The sequence below is a fragment of the Lepisosteus oculatus genome, chromosome 10, assembly GCF_040954835.1.
Source record: "Lepisosteus oculatus isolate fLepOcu1 chromosome 10, fLepOcu1.hap2, whole genome shotgun sequence".
Classification (NCBI taxonomy): domain Eukaryota; kingdom Metazoa; phylum Chordata; class Actinopteri; order Semionotiformes; family Lepisosteidae; genus Lepisosteus; species Lepisosteus oculatus.
In genome coordinates, this window is record NC_090705.1 from 2,288,271 (window position 1) to 2,307,580 (window position 19,310).

Genomic DNA, 19,310 nt, shown 5'->3' on the forward strand with positions numbered 1-19,310 from the left:
TTTTCAATGTTTTATGAACCACATTTAAGTGTAATCCAATATCTGACCGAGACAACTGATTGCATTTTGAAATTCCTAATTGAATTCTACAATTTGGAATAATGCTGGGGGCAAAGCAGACCACTGTAAGTGAACAAAACAGTCGTTAATTTGTTTCTGTAGTGTTGCAGGAAACATTTTATCAGGAATAATTGCAAACAACTTGTCTTGTTTAAAGAAAATAACGAGCAATTTTCCCATGACTCATGCGTCCCTGTTCCTAAAGCTCATAAAGATTCATGTGAAATTGGAGCCATACACTGCCATAATGAATTTCTTTGTCTCTGGACGAGCCAGGGTTATAAAAAATTGGCTTTGAACTTTGGACATTTGAAACTTTTACAATAGCTAAATATATTTCTGTGTGTAATATGGTTATTTAGCATTGCCCGACTAGCAGCAGCTTGGTTAAATACCCATGAGTCTAACTCCAAGGCCTGAAAGCTCAGAATAAAACAGGGAATTTGTATTTTGTCTGTTTTCTGGCTGCAAAATATTGCGTCATGGTCTCATTTAAACCCACAATTATGGTGTTAAAAATGGAATGTCTCATTGACAGTCAGAACGATCCTAGACACATAAATGTAAGGAATTCAATCAAATACATTTGTATAAAACTTCGGTTTTGTTATGTCATTTCCTATGTGCATGTCTTCGACATTTACAATTTTCCCTGCAAAAGTATTCAGACCCTTGCAGTTTCTATATTTTGTTGCTTTAAATCGTGCAGAAACGACACTTTGGAATTGCGATAAATATTTGTTATAGTATATACACAATGTGCCTCACACATAAAAAAATACAAAGAAAAAAAAACACAAAGATCATTAATATAAAAGAAAAATAGAAAAGCTAAGATTGGATAAATATTCAAACCCTTTTCTGTGGTAAAATTTAATGAATACAGGTGCACAAAATTACACAAAGATCAGGAAAAGAGTGCAAAAAGATTTTGTAGTGTTCTCCCTTCTTATATACCCCTGTGAGCAAGTGCACTGTACAGCATCGTGACACCCAGACGCTGCCTGGATCCGGCAAAAATGGGGCAAAGTTTCACATCCATTGAGAGAGAGCTTTGGGGCACCCAGGTCATTTTGGACATTTTGGATCTTTCTGTTACACTGTTATGCAAGGAATCGGACCACAAGCACATCTATTTCCCTTATGGCCGTGGGGCCTGTGTACATTCCGATAATTTCTTCCTGCCTGGTGACCTCTGCCCAAAGAACTGGAGTCGGGCCACGCACTTCGGTGATGGACCAGAAATCCACAAACCAGGGTCAGAAATCAAGTTGGCATAGAGTGGAGGTGCTCTCCTGTTGACTCCCGATGAAGCAAGCAGTTGGGAAATATCATGTTTGGCTTTGTCAAACATGACGACCTTTATTTCATGAAAAATGTTAACTTGTGCTGTAAGATTGTTTAAAAAGAGTTTATCGTGTGGATGGATCCCAATTTGACATCCAGATTATAGTAATCTGATTTCTTTGTCTGTTTTCATCCATGATCTACAATTAATTGGGTTTGGTAGATTCATTTAATACCCTGGGTTTAAGTACATATTTATTCTTTAGTTTAATACTGTTCGCTTCAAAGGATGTACCAACACACCACTGGCATTTATAAGGACATTTTGTGGTGGCTCATCCCAAATTAAAACTGAAAAAAATTTAGATCATTTGGCAGTACACACTTACAAATCACTGCTGCAGTACACCAGGCTAACGCTGAGCCTTAAACATTTTCAATGAAAGCAGGGAATGACCTGACACAGCATATATTCTCATCTGGGAATCTCTCGCATGGATGTTGCCTGTGCACTGAAACCACATTTTGTAGCTTTTCTGCAAAAACAGCAGATCTTTTCTGTACAGTAGGTACAGAAGTGCCCAAACGCTCATATTGCTTGGACAAATGAAGGCAATGCTCACTTTAAAAAAAACATGTCAGTATGTGAATTCCATAATCACACCACTCTTGAAAAGAGAAGGGAGAACAGCCTCTGAGGAGTTAATGATCATGAAAAATAGGAGACTGGATATCCCACATCTTAATCGATATGGTGCTTAAGCACTGTCTAGTTAATAATACCTAGCTGATACCCTAGTGTAAACATTTCTAAATCTGTATGAGGAAGCCAGACTTGAATGTTGAAATAATAAGACACATTTCAGGGAAATCAGGGAACTGCCTACTAGCCCAGAGGTGACACAGCACTCTGAACAGTACTGTGCAGGTCACCCCTGTCACGTCACTGGTCAAATTAAAGATTTGCAATGATTACTGTGAAATCCAGTGAATCATGGCTGACCGTGAGCATTTAATATGACTGGCGGAAAGCCTAGCAAACAAAAGTGTGCTTTTTCTCTGCTGCTGTCCCATCACGAGTAAGGAAGCTGAAATTTATCTCCATTCATATCTGAGATAACTGACTGCATCTGGCGAACAGTCAGTAAATCTACCTATGATTTTCTGTGCCCCACCTTGAAAAGACATCACTAACTGTTGACGGATTTTAAACAGAATCCAAGAAATTGAACACAGTTCCACCAGACGATGTGCAGATTATTTCACATAGCTCCGCTGGTGCACCCAGGGTGAGAGAAATACTACGGCTAACCCAGTGTCTGCCTTCACTCTGCTCCACAGACCAACAGGCACTGCGATACTGCATGCAGCACATTCCAGCGCTGTCCTCGCCGGCTCTCCCACAGAATGACTGGTGAAAGCAGGTGACTGATTACCACAAGGGTTCAGACTCTATATTGCGTTTCATGAAATCAATCTGAGTTTCCCAAATTTAAAGTTTAATTAGCAACTGGCACAGTTTTACAGCTTCTGCCATTTCAGAAGGACAAAATACTGCACCAGAAAGCTCTTTCAATGGCTTTTGAAACAGTTGACTGTACAGTGTAGGTAAAAATCTTTTTTATGTTGTACTGTTCTTACATTAAATTAATGGCATAAGCACCCCTGTGAGTAATGCAAACATTCCTATGAATAATCAAAAACTAAACTGTTCATCTCATTCATCGGCGGCGCTACCTTTTGTAAGAGGTAAGTTTAGAAATACATAATATATTGTTATTAATATATTTTCTGAGTAGTGCGTCTTTTTTTAAATAGGCTCACATAGTAAAGAAAAAAGTATTAGGCTAGTATCGTTGCAAATCATAGAGCATTTTTTCAAGTACTGAATATGATATCTACTGCTGGATTTTATTTAAAAGTCTTTATTTTTTAAATTGTTCACAAAAGCTACATAGATTCAGCAAAGTACTACATCCAGTGTAACAGTTTCTGATATTTTGAGATGATGAAACGAATGGTTCAAGATTAGTCATTTTCGTTTCCGAGAAACTTTAAGGCCGAGCTGTGTTGTTGAATTTATAGGTAAACTACTTCTTTAGCATAAAATAATTTTGGACATTCTGTACTGTAGTGGGGCATTGCAGTTTTAACAAAGAACCTTTTTTTTCATCGTTTTAAATTATCAAAGCATGCAAATTGTTTTTACAATTGACCTTCAGGGTGGTTTAAATCCTGCTGTTTAAAAATCTGTGTTTGACAACCATGTATTAGGCTCCTAAATACTAATTAATGGGCATTTCAATCTTTCCTAAGGACACAAAATGTACCAGTGTGGATGGCTTTTGTAGGGACTCTTGGGAGCTATGCACCGGAACACAAGATCTATTTCTTCAGTAGGGTTCCCTTCCAGTCTCTCTCATCTTTGCAAATACAGTAAAGATGTACAGTGAGCATGCTTTGGCTGGGCTCCATCTTCCTACAGGTCAAATCTCCTGCAGATCCAGCTGTACTGTAATATCCAGCAGGCAGGCTTATATCCCCAGAATGCATTAAGAGATTTATAGAAATAGTTCTCCCAGTTCGGCATGAGTTTTAGACACCAGACTGCCCTGCGGAGGGTCTTTGTTGTGTAGGAACAAGCATCACCTCTCTGAGCAGCTGTGTCTCAGTTTGCAGAAAGATGTATCTCTGTAAAGGTACAGTTAGTGAGGGTAGCTTTAGACTGTGGAAGACCTGGATTCGGAGACTTGGTCATTGTTCAGATAATGTGTGTTTTTTATTTTGCATATCCATTGTAATAAACCTTTCTTAGTCCTTTATGTTTGTCTCTTGCTTATTACTCTTATATTAAAAGTTGCTGTAACAAAAAAGTGGCCATGCATGGAAATATTCCAGACCAGTAGTGGGGGACCTTTTGTTAACTTTAATCATTATATTTATTAAAACTGGTGATAACACTCGCACCAAACACCCCTTCTTACACATTGACTGTCAGTGTGAGCTATATTATGATTTGTATTTCCCAGACCCACCACCCTATATTGATAACAAAGTGTTTGTGAATACACTGGCAACTCATGTACCAGTCTGGGATGAGTGAGGATTGTCTGAATTAGATCACAGTCAAGGTCTGTGAGGCTGATCTCCAGCACAGATTAATTCAAGCTTTTAGTTTGTTTGGCAACATTTGTTAATCTGACAATTGAGGGATTAATTGCATTTAAGACTGGGAATTTATACATGAAAACATTAGGATATTGAGGAGCTTTCATTTATGTACAAACTAAGCATGAGCTTGTTTGTTTTGGATAAGCCATACTGAATGACCCCTTGATCCCTTATGAAGATGACCTATAGTTTTTTATATAGATGTCTCAGTTCTCTGTAGAGAGTTATAGGAACATTTCTACAGGAACATACAGGAGAATACAGAACTACATAGGTTATTTGTGTGCAACATGTAAAAATCAAGACATTTATCATTTCAGCTTTGGTAACAGCAGCTTGAAATTAAAAATAATAATAGTCCATGCATTTTGTAAGTGTCAGAGCAGTCAAGTTTAATCAAACTTAAGATTCCCCTTTTCACACTGATCACCAGACTCATTATTTCTCCTTTCTACTACTGAGTAAGTGGACCTTAGTAGAATTACAAAATATTTAAGCCAGTTTAGAATCATTTAAAAAAAGAAAACCATCCATCCATTATCATTAGAATTGGTCAATCCTAACCTGAGCCAGTCCATCACAGTGCACCACACGTTGGAGCACACAGACCCAAATTAGAGACACCAGGAGACCCAGACAGCATGTCTCTGGGACCTGAGAGGCAGGCTGGCGCTGTCAGTGAGGACCTGGGAGAACATGCAAACTCCACATAAAAAACCACTCCAGTCCAGAGTCAAACCCAAGTCCCAACAGCTGTGAGGCAGCAGGGCTGACCACCAGTTTAATGTGCTGCCCCACTTAAAATGTGTTTCTAAAATACTCTTCTCTTCCTTTTTTATTTTTTTTTTGTTCATCATAACTGAGGTGTTTTATTTAAACAGGCCCTTCTTATGGTAATTGAAAGTACAGATACTGAGAAGAACACACTTGCTGTAAATAGCACACACTGCATTGTTGCTGTAAATACTCCATTTCCTAAATTCTAGTTACGTGAGCGACTGTAAAATGATATCACTAAAATGGTAAAATGGTATCACTTCAGGCTGGTTACCAGGAGGTGGAAGGAGACCTGACAGTGCAGAAGTTGATTCTGTGTGTGATCCGCGGCACCATCACAGACACAGCATTCTCTCAGATCTAGACTCAGGAAAGGAGCATCTGAGCAGAGATGTTCTCATTGTCTAAATATGGCTCTAGATGCCTCAGAGCACCTTGCAAAAGTATTCCTTACTTCCAGTGATGGCCCATTTCGTTCAATTACAAATGATGCATGCACATTTTTTCAAAAAGTAAATATTTTTAAGCAGAATTTCCATTCTGAAACTAAGCACTTGCATGGGCAAAAGAAGAGGCATATCAGCAAAAACTGCTAAGAATAATCAAAACCTAAACTGTCATCAGCGGTGCTACCTTTTGTAAGAGGTACGTTTAGAAATACATAATATATTGTTATTAAGATATTTTCTGAGTAGTGTGTCTTTTTTTAAAATAGGCTCACATACAGATAGTGATGAAAACGTATTAGCAGTATTAGTATTATCATTGCAGATCATAGACCAGTTTTTCCAGTGCTGAATATGACATCTACTTCTGGATTTTATTTCAAAGTCTTTATTTTTCATGTGCAGGGCAAACCATTGTCAGGGACACTCACTAATTAGAGAAATCCGATAAATAAGCAATACTATACTACTTCTTTAGTTATAGTATAGTTACTAGTATATATGTATAATAGTTCAGGTGGGTAGCTGCGTCAAATATATATGTTTAATAGACAATAGACATAATACAATAATAATAAAAACAGACTGAGGAGGATTGTGAATTGCAAACAGGTTACTGAGATTCTGAAATCAGTCAAGTTAAATAATAGAAAAAATAAGTATGAAAACAGAGCATACTGTAGGTGACTAATAACTTAAGTTCGCCACACTGTCTCTGATTTTTAATGGATCTGGTGGCAAACAAGATGTAACCAAACACTTTGAAAAAATCGATAGTGGGATATTTCGAGGTCTATCTTTACCAGTGTTGCTCAGATGCATGAAATCACTGAAAAGCAGGAGTGCCGTGAATTTGTTGTAAACAAAACAAAACTGCAGTTGCAGCCCAAGCTTTGAACCTCAACTGTAATCACAAAAAAATAAATAAATAGGTCTCTTACCACACAGGATGAGTCTTATGGCCAAGTGGTTTCAGGCCCTGCTGGTCACCACCTATTTTGGGCGGAGTGCACTTGGCCCTGGAGTCCCAGATTTCCACACTGAGAGCAGGCGCCTGTGAGACCGGACACTCTCATCCTCCAGTGGGGTCTGTCAGCACCTGCATGGCCGAAAGGCGGTCACTGGCTTGCACAGTCCTTACTTCTCCGAGATCATCAGGGAACCCCACCGACAACACCGGCTGAGCGTGATTAGATGACCGCAGGGCCGTGGGAGAGAAGAGATTATCTGATTTTTTTTTTTGGGCCACCGCTGACTCACTTTTCTCAGAATGCTTGCGTGTCTGCGGTTTCCCCGGGTCAGTCTGGGTGATCAGTGCCCAGATGGGCTGAACAGCTTTCGGTCATCCCTGCTGCACTGCGACACAGGCCTGAATTACCGATAAAACTGATCCACCCTCCGATGGCAAATTACAAACTCGGGCCATGATGATGGGTTTTTGTTTGCCAGAGGTTTCCGGCCTTGACAAAACAGAGGCTTGTGATGATGCACTGCAGTGCTTGACTGGTGATAGTGATCTGGCGACATTCTTTAACCCAGAGGGTCGTTAGAGACTGGAACTGTTTAATAAATAGAACAACTATTTGGAAATCACTGACATACAATTTTACGAAAATGAACACAACATATTTTGGTTTCCTGTTTCTCTGCAAGGTTTTTTTTTAACAGCCCGAAGTTTTTAAGACCATAGAAGATCGCTGTGCAACGTCTGAACTGTGTCACTCTCTATTACAGAGGTGTCCAACTCTGGTCCTCATGGCTCCTGTCCAGCAGGATGTATTGATCTTCTTAAGAGGAAGGAAAGGCTTCAGCTTGTCCAGAGCTCATTTGAAAAGAAAACCTGACACTCCAGGACCTTGTTTGTAACACCTGCTCTGCAAACAGTATAGGTTTATACTTTAATAATGTCAATTGTTGGTTGATTGCTATATTCTTTATTATATATAATTGATGTACAGTAGCTGTTGTTTAGGAAATGTTAATGCAATGATCAGTGAAATACAGGTGCTCCATTCTACTTCCAGTGCACATGGTTCTCCACCATGTGTGGGAATCTGTTAAATCTGACTCTGCTGGTATCGATATTTGTTTGAACTGCTGCTTCCAAAATCTTGGTTTGACATGCCGCAGCGCACAACAGCTGACAGGTAACATCTTCATGAGAATTCACTCACAAAATAAAAACAGGCAGGTCTTCTGTTCTACCAAAAATAAGCAGAGCCCTGGTCAACAAAGTGTAATAAAGTAAAGTAAAACTCAGTAGGAAGCCTTTTATAAGTTGTGCTTGCAGTTCAGTGGATGTGATATGAGATTAGTGGGAAAGAGCTGGGGAAGATGCCTGCTGCATTTAGAGGAATTTAAGAGAGATCCATCCATCCATTTTCAGGGTCACGGAGGAGCTGGAGTCTATCCCAGCAAGCAAGGGACGCAAGACAGGGTACACTCTGGACAGGACGCCAGACCACTGCAGCAAATCTAAAGAGAAGATGTGGAATAGGAGACAGATGTGGAGAAGTACGCCTGCTTTTATTTTTATCAATAAGATGATAAGCTTTGTAAACAAGGTTAATGGAACAGCGATAGTGAACTGTATTAACACAGAACCCAACCTGAGGCCTACAATTCACCCCATGTGTACAACATCACAAAGGAGATGTTGTAAACAGTATAAACATAAAAACAGTTTAAACAGTATAAACAGAAAAAAAAATTAACAGTTTTTCCTGCTATCTATTTAATATCCTTAAAAAACCTGCAGAAGTCAATATGCCATACCATCTTGGCAAAAAATACCCACTGTTCACCAAAAACCTTTCTTTTCTCCATTAGTCATTACTGCTAGATTGCACAAATGTATTCCCCCAAGGGTTTTTAACAGCTCTCAATAAATAAATTGCTAAACTAAAATTGAGATAAAAAATTATAGCTTTTCTCTGAAATCTTGGAAAATACGTTTTACTTAAGTACTGTCATCCTTCTCCACAAGAGGGGAGACGGACCTGCAATCCGAAATCTGCAACAATCCCTGGATTGGAGGCACACGCTGGCAGGCTCCCTGGGCTACCTGCAGTACCTCCTGTTGTATGTCTGACTAGACTCCACTGTGCAGTATGTGCCCGAGGTTAGTCACTGATCTGCTGGCGTCTGTGAACAATAGGTGCACGCTGCTCGGACAGCTGTCACGGAAGCACCATGCCCTGTCGCGCTTTTCAGAGCTCTGTTGATTTGGCCTCCAGTCCACGGTGATTAAAGAGGACTTGCCACTGCTGGTTTATTAGCTCTCTGAGCAATTGTGTTAGAAAGAGATGCCGCACGCGGAAGGATTTTATTATGCATTTCAATGTCAAGAATTGATGTAATGGTTTTTACAGACCTGCAAGAGAAGGCCATCACACTGGGCTTCCATGTGAAATGTAAGGCTCATGTTTATGTCATTACAGCATCTTAGAATATGTGTTTTTTTTTGTTTCTGAGAACTGAGATATTTGGTATGATCTGAGTGATCCTGACATGACTTATGAGCCAGCAAAACAAAAATATTGAGGTTATAGCTTCTTTGAAGGCAATCTGTGACACAACGAGACAGCCCTCGAGGGCAACCGCTTAGTGATGCTTTCTGTCATAATAATGACGTTTCATCATGTAAAATTAAATTTAAAGAAAAAAAGGCAGCTATGTCACAGCATATTATGCATGATTTATTTTATTGGATTATATGGAGATAAAAATATTTCAGAGGGAAGGGAATTCGTTATGGATGTTTAATGTTTACCCAAACTAAGAGCACAATTGTATTAAAAGTAAACAGAGTTTTCTGGGTCAGACTTTAAATGTGTATTTGGCTTGTTTTTTTTTCCCGAACCAAATTTTGGGCGTCACAATACTGAAGATTTTCAGCAGTGAAATAACACTGATGGTACAAGCAGAAGAAGCGCTTAAAGAAAAACTAAAGATATTTTCTTTATGCTCATTCTAGCAGAATGTGCTAAATTATTTATATACAGCAGCCTTGTTAATGTCCAGTTTCAGCTTCGCCATTTTCTCGCACTGGAACCCTATTCTTCCCCTTTTCAAATGCATTTAAATCTTGTCAGTGTGCTGGCTGATGTTGAACACCACACCACACCACAAAACGGGCATATTCTCATTAGCTTCTCAACACTGGGCTGCAGGCTTCCTTTGTCCTTAACAGTAAGAAAGGACTGTGTGCTCAGCAATATACTGTATATATACGTTACAGGCCATGAAATTATGGCTTCAAATGTATTCTTAATACAAAACGTTTCTACAATGAACCAACTTATATTCCTTTTAAGATGACAACATAAGCTAAATCTGCAGGCACTCTCACTTCATGTAGTCAGCACAACAATTCAGATATGAAAAGGCATGCGGAGGTTATACAAAATCTGCTGTTTGTCTGGAGGTGATCGTTCATCAGTTTACCCGTAAAACAAGCTTGTAAAAGTACAGTGTGTGCATTGTCTTTGTTGACCTGAGCACAAGAACGCAAGAAAGTTTAAAGACATTTGACCCAATCTGACTTTTTGGTAGCTGATTGATCCAAGGCTAGATTCCATTCAGCCTTCTTGAAAGCAGCAACAGTACTGTTTTCCACAACATAGCTAGGCGGCATGTTCCAGATTCACAAACGCTTCTGGCTAAAGGACCCTCTCTTCTCCATTTACTTCCCCTTAGTGTGCACTTCCTGTCTGTGTTTCACTGATTATTCTGAAAACAGGATTCACGTTGTTAATGGCTTAGAGCAGGGGTCTTAACCTTTTTGAGAGTGCGACCCTTTTGGGGGGTTAAAAATATTTCGCGCCCACCCACACACACACAGAGAGATTTAAAAATCATCACGTTGTATAAATTGTAAGCCTCCTCACTTAATGGGATGGTTGGGCCTGCATTGAGGCACAGAGGTCTTCCAGACACGGCCTAGTAGAGCTCAGAAAGAATCGCAAATCATCTTTACACTGAGACGGGCTCTGTATCTGATTTTGAGTTAAGTGCAGAAAATCCAGACTCGCAAAGAAAAGTCGATGCGAAGAGGACACTTTTTTTTTTTCAGTGCCAAAGTACTCAGTCTTGGAAATTCAGTTTGTACTGAAATCCAGAAGTCAGCCAGAAGCCTCTCCATGAACCGTTGGTTCAGGGCCATATCCGTGGTCAGATCAATCAACGCCTCCTCTATTTCAAGAGCAATTCCTGTTGGCTTTGCAGAGCAAGGATTCCTTATCCATTCGCCTGTCGCAGACACTGCCCCGTTTTCTGAAAAATAGTCCCGAAACTGTGTTGCCATTCGATCAAGATGAGCCCGAATACGCGCACACAGGCCAGCCTTTAAAACAGTGCTGTCCTTCAAACAAGCAGCCGAGTTTGGTTTGACACAAGCATGGCTTTCTGATCCAAGCTTCACTTTTGCCAGAGAGAGAGAAGACGGATGCGTCTTTCCCTTGTTGTCCCGCATGATTGAAAATGTCAGCCAGATAGGCCAGCAGGGGCGAGCCATTTGTCATCGGAAGATTAAGCAGCCAGCGGGGAGTTTTTCTCCAACAGAAATGCTCTCCCCTCAGCTCGGAGCTCGTAAAGGCGGCTCAGTGCGCGATACCCGGACAGCCGCCGGACTTCGCTGTGGTACAACAGCTGAGGATGTTCTGCTCGCAACTCTTGAAAGAGAATCAAGAGAAAGTCCGTGCGCTTGTTGCACTGGCATTGATGGCGTTTACAGTACGAAAAGCTTCATCCATTACTTGTTTGAGTTTGTGGCCGGGGGGGGGGGGGGGCATTTTCTCAGGTGCGAGGGCTTGCCTATGAATCATGAAATGCGTCCACAAGGCGAACGTTGCAAAGGCCTGTACTTTCGTGACCAGCCCACTGTGTTTGTACTGGAGCTCGTTTACCGTCTGAGCAGGTTCCCACACGCCTGTTCCAGTCCGTTTCATGCTCACGTACTGTACAGACCGCATGTGTCCAGCAAAACGAAAAGCTGATCGCCAGTGGCGCACGCCCGGGAGGATGACGACAGAACAACAAAAAAATCTCATTAATTTCTCCCTCTTCAACAAATCTGGCGTAAACAAGCATGTGTGCATCTCCTGAGACATTAGTGGTCTCGTCAAGTTGTAGAGAAAAATACACACTAGTGATCACCTGCTCTTCCACGTCTCTTGCCATACGCCCTACGCGGTGAGACACGGTGTCATTTGACACTGGTATCAGTGCCAGCTGCTCTGCAGCGCTTTTCCCACACCTGATTGAAACCGTTTCCTCAGCGCACAGCAAGAAAAAAGTCTCACCTAACGTGTGTGGCTTCCCAGTTTTGGCGATCCAATTCTGGCTGTGACGAAAGACACCTGAAGCGCCTTCTGGTTCAGAGTGGCGGCTTTTTTGGAGGGTGAATTGCTGGCCTCTTAGCTCCTGTAGCTTTCGTTCAAAGAAAGTCAACAGGTTTAGACTGCAAGGGCGAGTCTGGTCTGCGAGTGGTGTAGCAGTTTGAGGGCTTGAGGCTTTCCTTGGCCAACACTTCGCCACAAACCACACACAGCGGTCGTGCATCCTCTCCGTGCTTTAGGTACTTTTCGTCTTATTTTTTTCTGTTCAGAGTTTTCTGTGTTTTATAATGCTGTGCGTTTCTCCACATTATCTTCAGCTCTCACTCTTCCGGTGCCACCTATTTAAAAAAAAACGCTCCATTGCCGGGCTAATCGCGACTACCTGGCTCAGAAGAAAAAAAGTGCTACAAATACAAATGCAAGCGTGGCTCACCCAATAGAAATTAATCGACGACATTACATGACATGCAGGGTGCCATTGTAATAGAAAAAAAAACTTGTACACACTCATCAAAAGTATTTTCTGTTTTTTGTTAGGACAATTCATTTTCAAGTCTTTATACAGTATGACCACCCTGGTACCCCCAGGTTAAGAACCCTGGCTTAGAGTATTTTGCATGCTTGTATCAGGTCCCCTTGCAATCTTCTCTGGTCAAGGCTGAAATAGTTGGGTTCTTTTACAGTTTCAGTGTAGGATATACAGTTAAGTTCTGCAGTATTTCTGGTTGCTCTTCTCCAAACTGATTCCACAGCAGAAATATCTTTACCATAAAGTGGTGACCAAAACTGTATACAATATTCCGGGCTGTGCAATTGTCTTTGGGTTTTTTTTTCCGATACAAATTTTGGGAGTCACCATACTGATGTAAATTTTAACACAACATCCCCCGACTTAAATACTACTCTTTTATTTTCCTATGTGAACATCCTGTCTGCACATGTTGTCCCACATTATCTACAAAATATAGCTTGGTCTTTGTTTCATACTTTTAAAATAAACACGAACTGAATGTCTTATTGAGGAACGTCAAAGACCTCCAGATTTCTCTTCTCTGCAGTGCCCCACCTGTCCTGGTTCATGCAGAAGTCTTCCCTGCAGGGGGGGATCTCCACTACACAAAATATGTGCTAGAGGGGGAGCAAACTTCATAATTTGGAGATCCTCTCATATTTAACCATTACCGTACGTCACCATCTGACATCGGAGGGCTCCGGTTGTTCCACGGCAGTCAATTGTGACACTCTTCTCAGCAAATGGTGCCCCTGATACTGATGTAAGCACATGAAAGCATAATCAGTTGCTGTCACGATCGCTAACCCCTCCTCTTAAGGGAGCTCCAGCCCTTCCTCGTTCCCTCACATTGTTTGCGCCTGATCCCTATTCCCGTTCCCCCTTAAAAGCCAGACGCGGACCTCACTCCTGGTTCCTCATTGATTTCCACATCATGAGAGCTCGGGGGGGTCTTGCTGCGGCTGGCTCCGCTATGCTTTTAACTTTCCGTTCCTAGTTCCTGGTTCCCCTCGCCGGTTCTGACCCGGTTCGTGTTTTAACTCCCTGGATGGATCCCCATGGCCTTGGACTCTACCCTTTGTCTCGGATTACTCTTTTGGATTTCCTACATGGATTGTTCGCCTGGACTCACTTCCCCTGGACACCTGCACTCCATGGACACGCCCCCCGTCTCCAGACCCTTTTCCTGCATGACTATTTTTCCCCTTGTGTCTTCACTATTCTGGATTGTGTCGTCCGCATAGGGCCCGGAAAGAACTGTTCGTTACAGTTGCCTTGCAGTTCAGCAGCATTATTTGGCTTCTTGACAATACAGTAGGCCAAGCAAGGAATGAAACGTCAACAGAATCAAACGCACAAGGTCTTAATCTTATAATGCTTTATTATTTTTATTTCTTACCAAAAAGAAGAAGTTGTATCTTGCCTGAATAAAGATGCATTCAATTACATCTGTTACATCGAAAAATCGGTTATTGAGTGATTTTTCTAAAAGTTTGCATAAGATTCACTTGGGCATTCTGTCTGTTCATGTTGAACATAAAGCAGCAAGTAAAGGTTTGTTCCCTGCTGAAAAGAGAAGAAAAGAAACGCAATGTTTCAGATGTGGAGCCTTCTTCGGGTGTGTGTTGAATGTAGACACATTAGAGACACTTCTAATAAATGTCATTATTATTGCCGAGAGAATGTGTGCCAGCTGGCACTCATACTGAATTTGAATATTTCTCTGTCTGTTTAACCACAGTTGCCAGAACATGATAAAATCTATCCTCACTATACAGTACAGTACTGCTGGCTGGATTAATAGGTGTCTGCATCCTGTACCTGTATGCGTATGCATTCATTCCATGTGCTCCTCTAGTGTCCCTTCCAGGCTCCGGTCCCTCTTATCTAATCCCGTTTCTGGGATAATCTCAAGGTTGCCACAACCCATATCGGGAATAAGCAGCTTTGAGATGATGGATGGATGGATGAACTTTGTCAAAAACCCTTTGTCAGCTGGTGGTGCTCATCAAGCTTTTTTTTCCCTGGTCCAGGGGTGTACATTTACCAGGAAGTGCAAAAAAATGGAACCATACAGTAGAAAGACTGTGAATTCATTGCCCACACTTTTTTGTCTCTTTTGCTAACCAGGGTGTCACGAGTATTATGGGCATTAGGGGCACGGTGCAAACCAATAAGGCCACAAAATCAACACTGTCCTGCAAAGAGGGAGCAAATTTGAACAGAGCTCAGTCTCTTTATATTCTTCATTTACATGCATTTTAATGGAATTTGCATAGTCTTACATTAACAGAGGGGCAGATTTATTTAAGCTGGTTCAAAAAGCATTCAGCCATCCTCGTGTTGTACTCAGAAAAACAAACACAACAGAAAAAGTGTCCTTAATAAAAAGGTATCATTTACACAGAATGAAGTACACAAATACACATGACGTATAACCTTTTTTTTATGCCAAACATCTTAATGGAATGCAACACGTGCACTTCCTTGTGGTGAAAGAGAAGGCTAACGCCTTTGCTGTTGAGTTTAAGCTTTGCAGAGAACAGCAAAGGCTTTAATGATCAGATGAATAGTGTTGGGAAAGCAAGCATGTCCGTGTGTGTGCATCTATTTCAGCCTTGATGGTAGCTTTAAAACATGCAGATTCTGAATGCATTCATACCTGCTGCAAAGATAAACGTATGTTGCTTGTTTTCTGGCGTTAGTGAGGATTAATTAAGTCTTTTGAAAGCCAGTGGCCAAGGACATCTTGCCAAAGAAGATCAAACTAGTCCTCTGAATGTCTTTAGGAGTTCTGATCATGATCGAGTGGCAAGTGCTGTCACAGCGAGGAGCTCTGAGACTGACAGCTCTGCACACTCTCCCCAGGATCTCTTCTACAGGGGGTTTCCTCACTGTGCTGCAGGCACGGCATCAGAGTAAAAACAGTCAATTGTTTCTAGCCAGGAGGTCGCAGTCAATAGCGTATAATTACAACAAAGGAAAGAAAAATAAATTTTCTCTGACTGGAGATTTGAATTCTCACAATATGATCTGTCATCAGTATTTCATTCTGCTATATTTATGGCATCTGTGATCAGTGAGTAAGAACATAGTGGAATGTTAACCCCTGAAGAAATGCTGCTTCATTTAAGATAATGGGAGTTAGCTAAGCATTAAGATGTCAGACTATGAAAAGGGTTGTGAGTTTTAATTCAGACTATTATTTGGCAGAAAATGTATGCTGTATATGCCCATAGCAATGCTTTATGTCACTTTCAAAAACAGCGTTTCCCTGTATATTTTGTGACAGAATTGCATTTTTTTATTTATAATGGTAATGCAAGCAAAAAACCACAGAGCTTTTTTTATAATCGTGTACTATTTTATGATTGTTTTTAGGAAATACTGATTCTTTAGTATCCCAGGTATTTTCTCACAACATGTATCACAAAGGGAGCAGGCTAGAAAACTATTTCAAGCAGGTTTACTCAGTAGAGTGAGGCCCAGACTTAATCTGCTCCCCTGACAGGACAATGCAAATTGATGAAAGAAGCATCACTGGAGCATGAGAAAGGTTATAAACACTACGAGGCCTCTCAGCTCATCTGACCCATTTGGTAGTTAGTACTGTAATATCTCATCCAGCTAATTATTTAAAAAAATCAGGATATCTGTTACAATGTGTAGTCCTGGACCCTATGCAGACGGTATAATCTGGAAGTGAGTGGACTAGGACAACGGGGATCAGACGACGAGGATCAGGGCAGGTTGACAGACAGGGGGGCGTGTCGATGGTGACCTGGTGCTCGGGGGGCGTAGCCGTGGCAAACAAGTCCAAGGGAGTCCGGGGAGAAGTTCAAGGTCCTAATCCAAGTGATCCATCCGCGACAAAAACAAGACAAGAGTCAAAAACTGGAATGGGATCCGGTACAGGGACAGGGAAATAAAAACGGGTGACGAGGCCAGGCGCTCTGAGCCCCGGACTCAGCTGGATCAGGATGCTGATAGGAGGCCTGTGCCCTCAAGCCGTGGGCGTAGGGTGACCTGGTGGTAGGAGGGCGTCCGTCTTCCGATGCAGAGCCAGGAATAGCGAGAGGGCCCAGTTTAAATAAGGAGGGGCAGGATTGAGGGCAGGAGCATATAATTAGCAAAATAAGAAAGAGCTGGAGCGCCGTTAAGAGGAAGGATTACGATATTGAGAGTATCAGCTTCAACTACATGGATGGGGAGCTCCATGTCTCACACTCCCACAACCCTTCTATACTTCTACAGCCCTTTCAGTGAAGAAGTGCCCCCTGTTCTCAATTTTAAATGCACTTCATCACAGTTTCTACATGAGTGCCCTGGTTTGGGTTTCTGAGGATTTTGTTGCAAATCACAGTTGTTTATTGTTGCTGTTGACCTGTGAAAGCTCAGGATGTTCCGAGCAAGCTCCTCTATCTGCTTGTACTGTAGCTGTGTCCAGTGTCTCTGGGCACAGAGGTTTATGCTTTTGGGGAGAGCCAGTGTTTCTGGGAGCCAAATGCAGTGGCATTTGGGATCTCCTGCTGTTGTCATCAATTGCATGCAAGCAGAGATTCACACATTGAGGGCAGCATGGCTATCCCAGCACTGACTAGTACAATAGTCAAAGCATACGTCAAAACATTTAATTTTTGTGATGTCTGGAAAATGAGACTTTGCGCTGGAATGTTTTTGGACAAATGCAGCCTGTCATTAAGCAGTAACAGTAGTGATTCAGCTCCAGAACTGCATTGGGAGAAGGCTCTGGGCTTCAGCATCCCAGTAACAACAAACAGGAAGACAGTAATAGGACGTCAGGGAGTTCATTCAGCTTCATGAAAATCAAGACACAGTTGCAGCAGGGACACATAAATGAAGTAAGCAATCGTCAGATGTAAGACAGATATCAGGACTACATGCAGAAACGGAGGAAGCATTAAGATACAGTTGTTTCCACACTCTTAATTCCCTAACGCAGACAGTTCCACAGGCCAGAGAAGGTGGGGTGTTTGCAGGCTCAGACCTGGAGTCAGGTTCATAAGCCCTGTGTGTGTGTGTTTCTTTTCTATAAGCCTATAAGCAAGTTTTTGAAACAAGAGGTACTTCAACAGACCTGGTAAAGGCTCAAAAAAAACAAAGAGGTGTTTTTTTATTGCCAATGTTTTTTTATTGCCTGCCAAAAATGATCAGAATTTGTTTTTCTCACTTTCCTCTCTATTTTACAGCTCATGGCCTGTGAGATTGTGGCTTCTCGTGGTGCACAACACACACATAAATCACCTCTCCGCAAAACTGAAACTGTGTGAGAGGCCACAGGGACTCAAGCGTGCTCAGGGCTAGAACACACGTGTTGAGGACCTGTCACTTGATGATACAGCCGGTTTGCAGTCAGTGTTGGATTTGCCTTTTGATGAAAAGAACAACAGCTCTTCTCAAAGGTGTGTTCCACTTGGTGAGAGAGAGACATTCTAGTCAACATGCAGCACGGTTGGGATTGAGCAATTCTTTTCCCACCCTGGCCATGACGAAACTCAAGCACACATGCTTTATGTTCCTTTCTAGAAATAGTTACAGTTCATGCAGATTTTCTGTTAACAATCACAAGTTGCAAATGTGTTTATATTATAATTGTTTCATCAACAACTTTTGGCGTTTGGTGTGATTTAGCCCTTCAGTGCTGCATTTTTAAAGAGCATTTCCTCTGCAGTTCAGAACGTAGGCCTGAACTAGAGTTTGCACTTGAACGGCTGTTATATCACGATCACAGTTTCTAAAAACTGTACAAGCCCTATGTGTGTCCTGCCTTCACTTTTAACTAGAGTCAGTGCGTGTATTGTGGACCAAGTTGCACTAGACTGAGAGAATGTTTTTTTACAGTAATTAATGTTTTCCGCTAATCCTTTCTCAGCTTCATTAAAAGACTTAGAAAAAGGTTTATAAACACCTTAGTTTTATATCTGCAGTGTAATTGCCACTTAGGCAATTACCGTAAACACCCCTATGACATGGCCTGTTAAGCAATGCATCCGCAGTACTAATGCCAGCACTCAGCTGTCTCCAGCAATTCATAACAAGGCTATTGCTATCCAATGCAAAGTTTTATACATGGTAACAGTTCAGATTGCATTTTCTGAAACATATTAAAATGGAAATAAATATATGAGAAGGTAAATTCAAATAGACATGTTCTACCCTTACTCATTTTCCACTATGCTATGAAGAAAATATGCCCTAAATCCATCAGCTTCAGTTCTCATGACTTCTGAATGCGTGGTGATCTCAGTTTACTGTACGTTGCACAATGCATCACTCACAACCATAAATGTCTCTGATCAGGTTGAGTAATTATTAATACTCTACACTGAAAAGGATGCTTTCTTGGGCTGGAATGGGGAGTTGAGTCAGTGTACAAGTTGCAGAGGAACAAGTACAGGGTGATGCCACATGGAAAAGTAAAAGGAAAGAAGAAAAAAAGTTTGTTGTTTCATTTGTGGAGCCTCTCCACATGTCTAGAAGAGCAGGGGAGAGAGCAGAGATGTGAAGCAATGGAAATGGTAAGGAGAAGAAAGGAAAGACAGTAAGAAGAAGAGAGAGGGAATGGGAAAGAGAACTGTGGTCCAAGGAGATGGATATATTGAAGAAGGACTTCTGAAGAGCTGTGGCTGGTGTTTTCTGGGAGGGGAATCTGTAAATGTTTGTAAAAAGACCAAGCCAGAAAGTTCAGTGAAATAATGG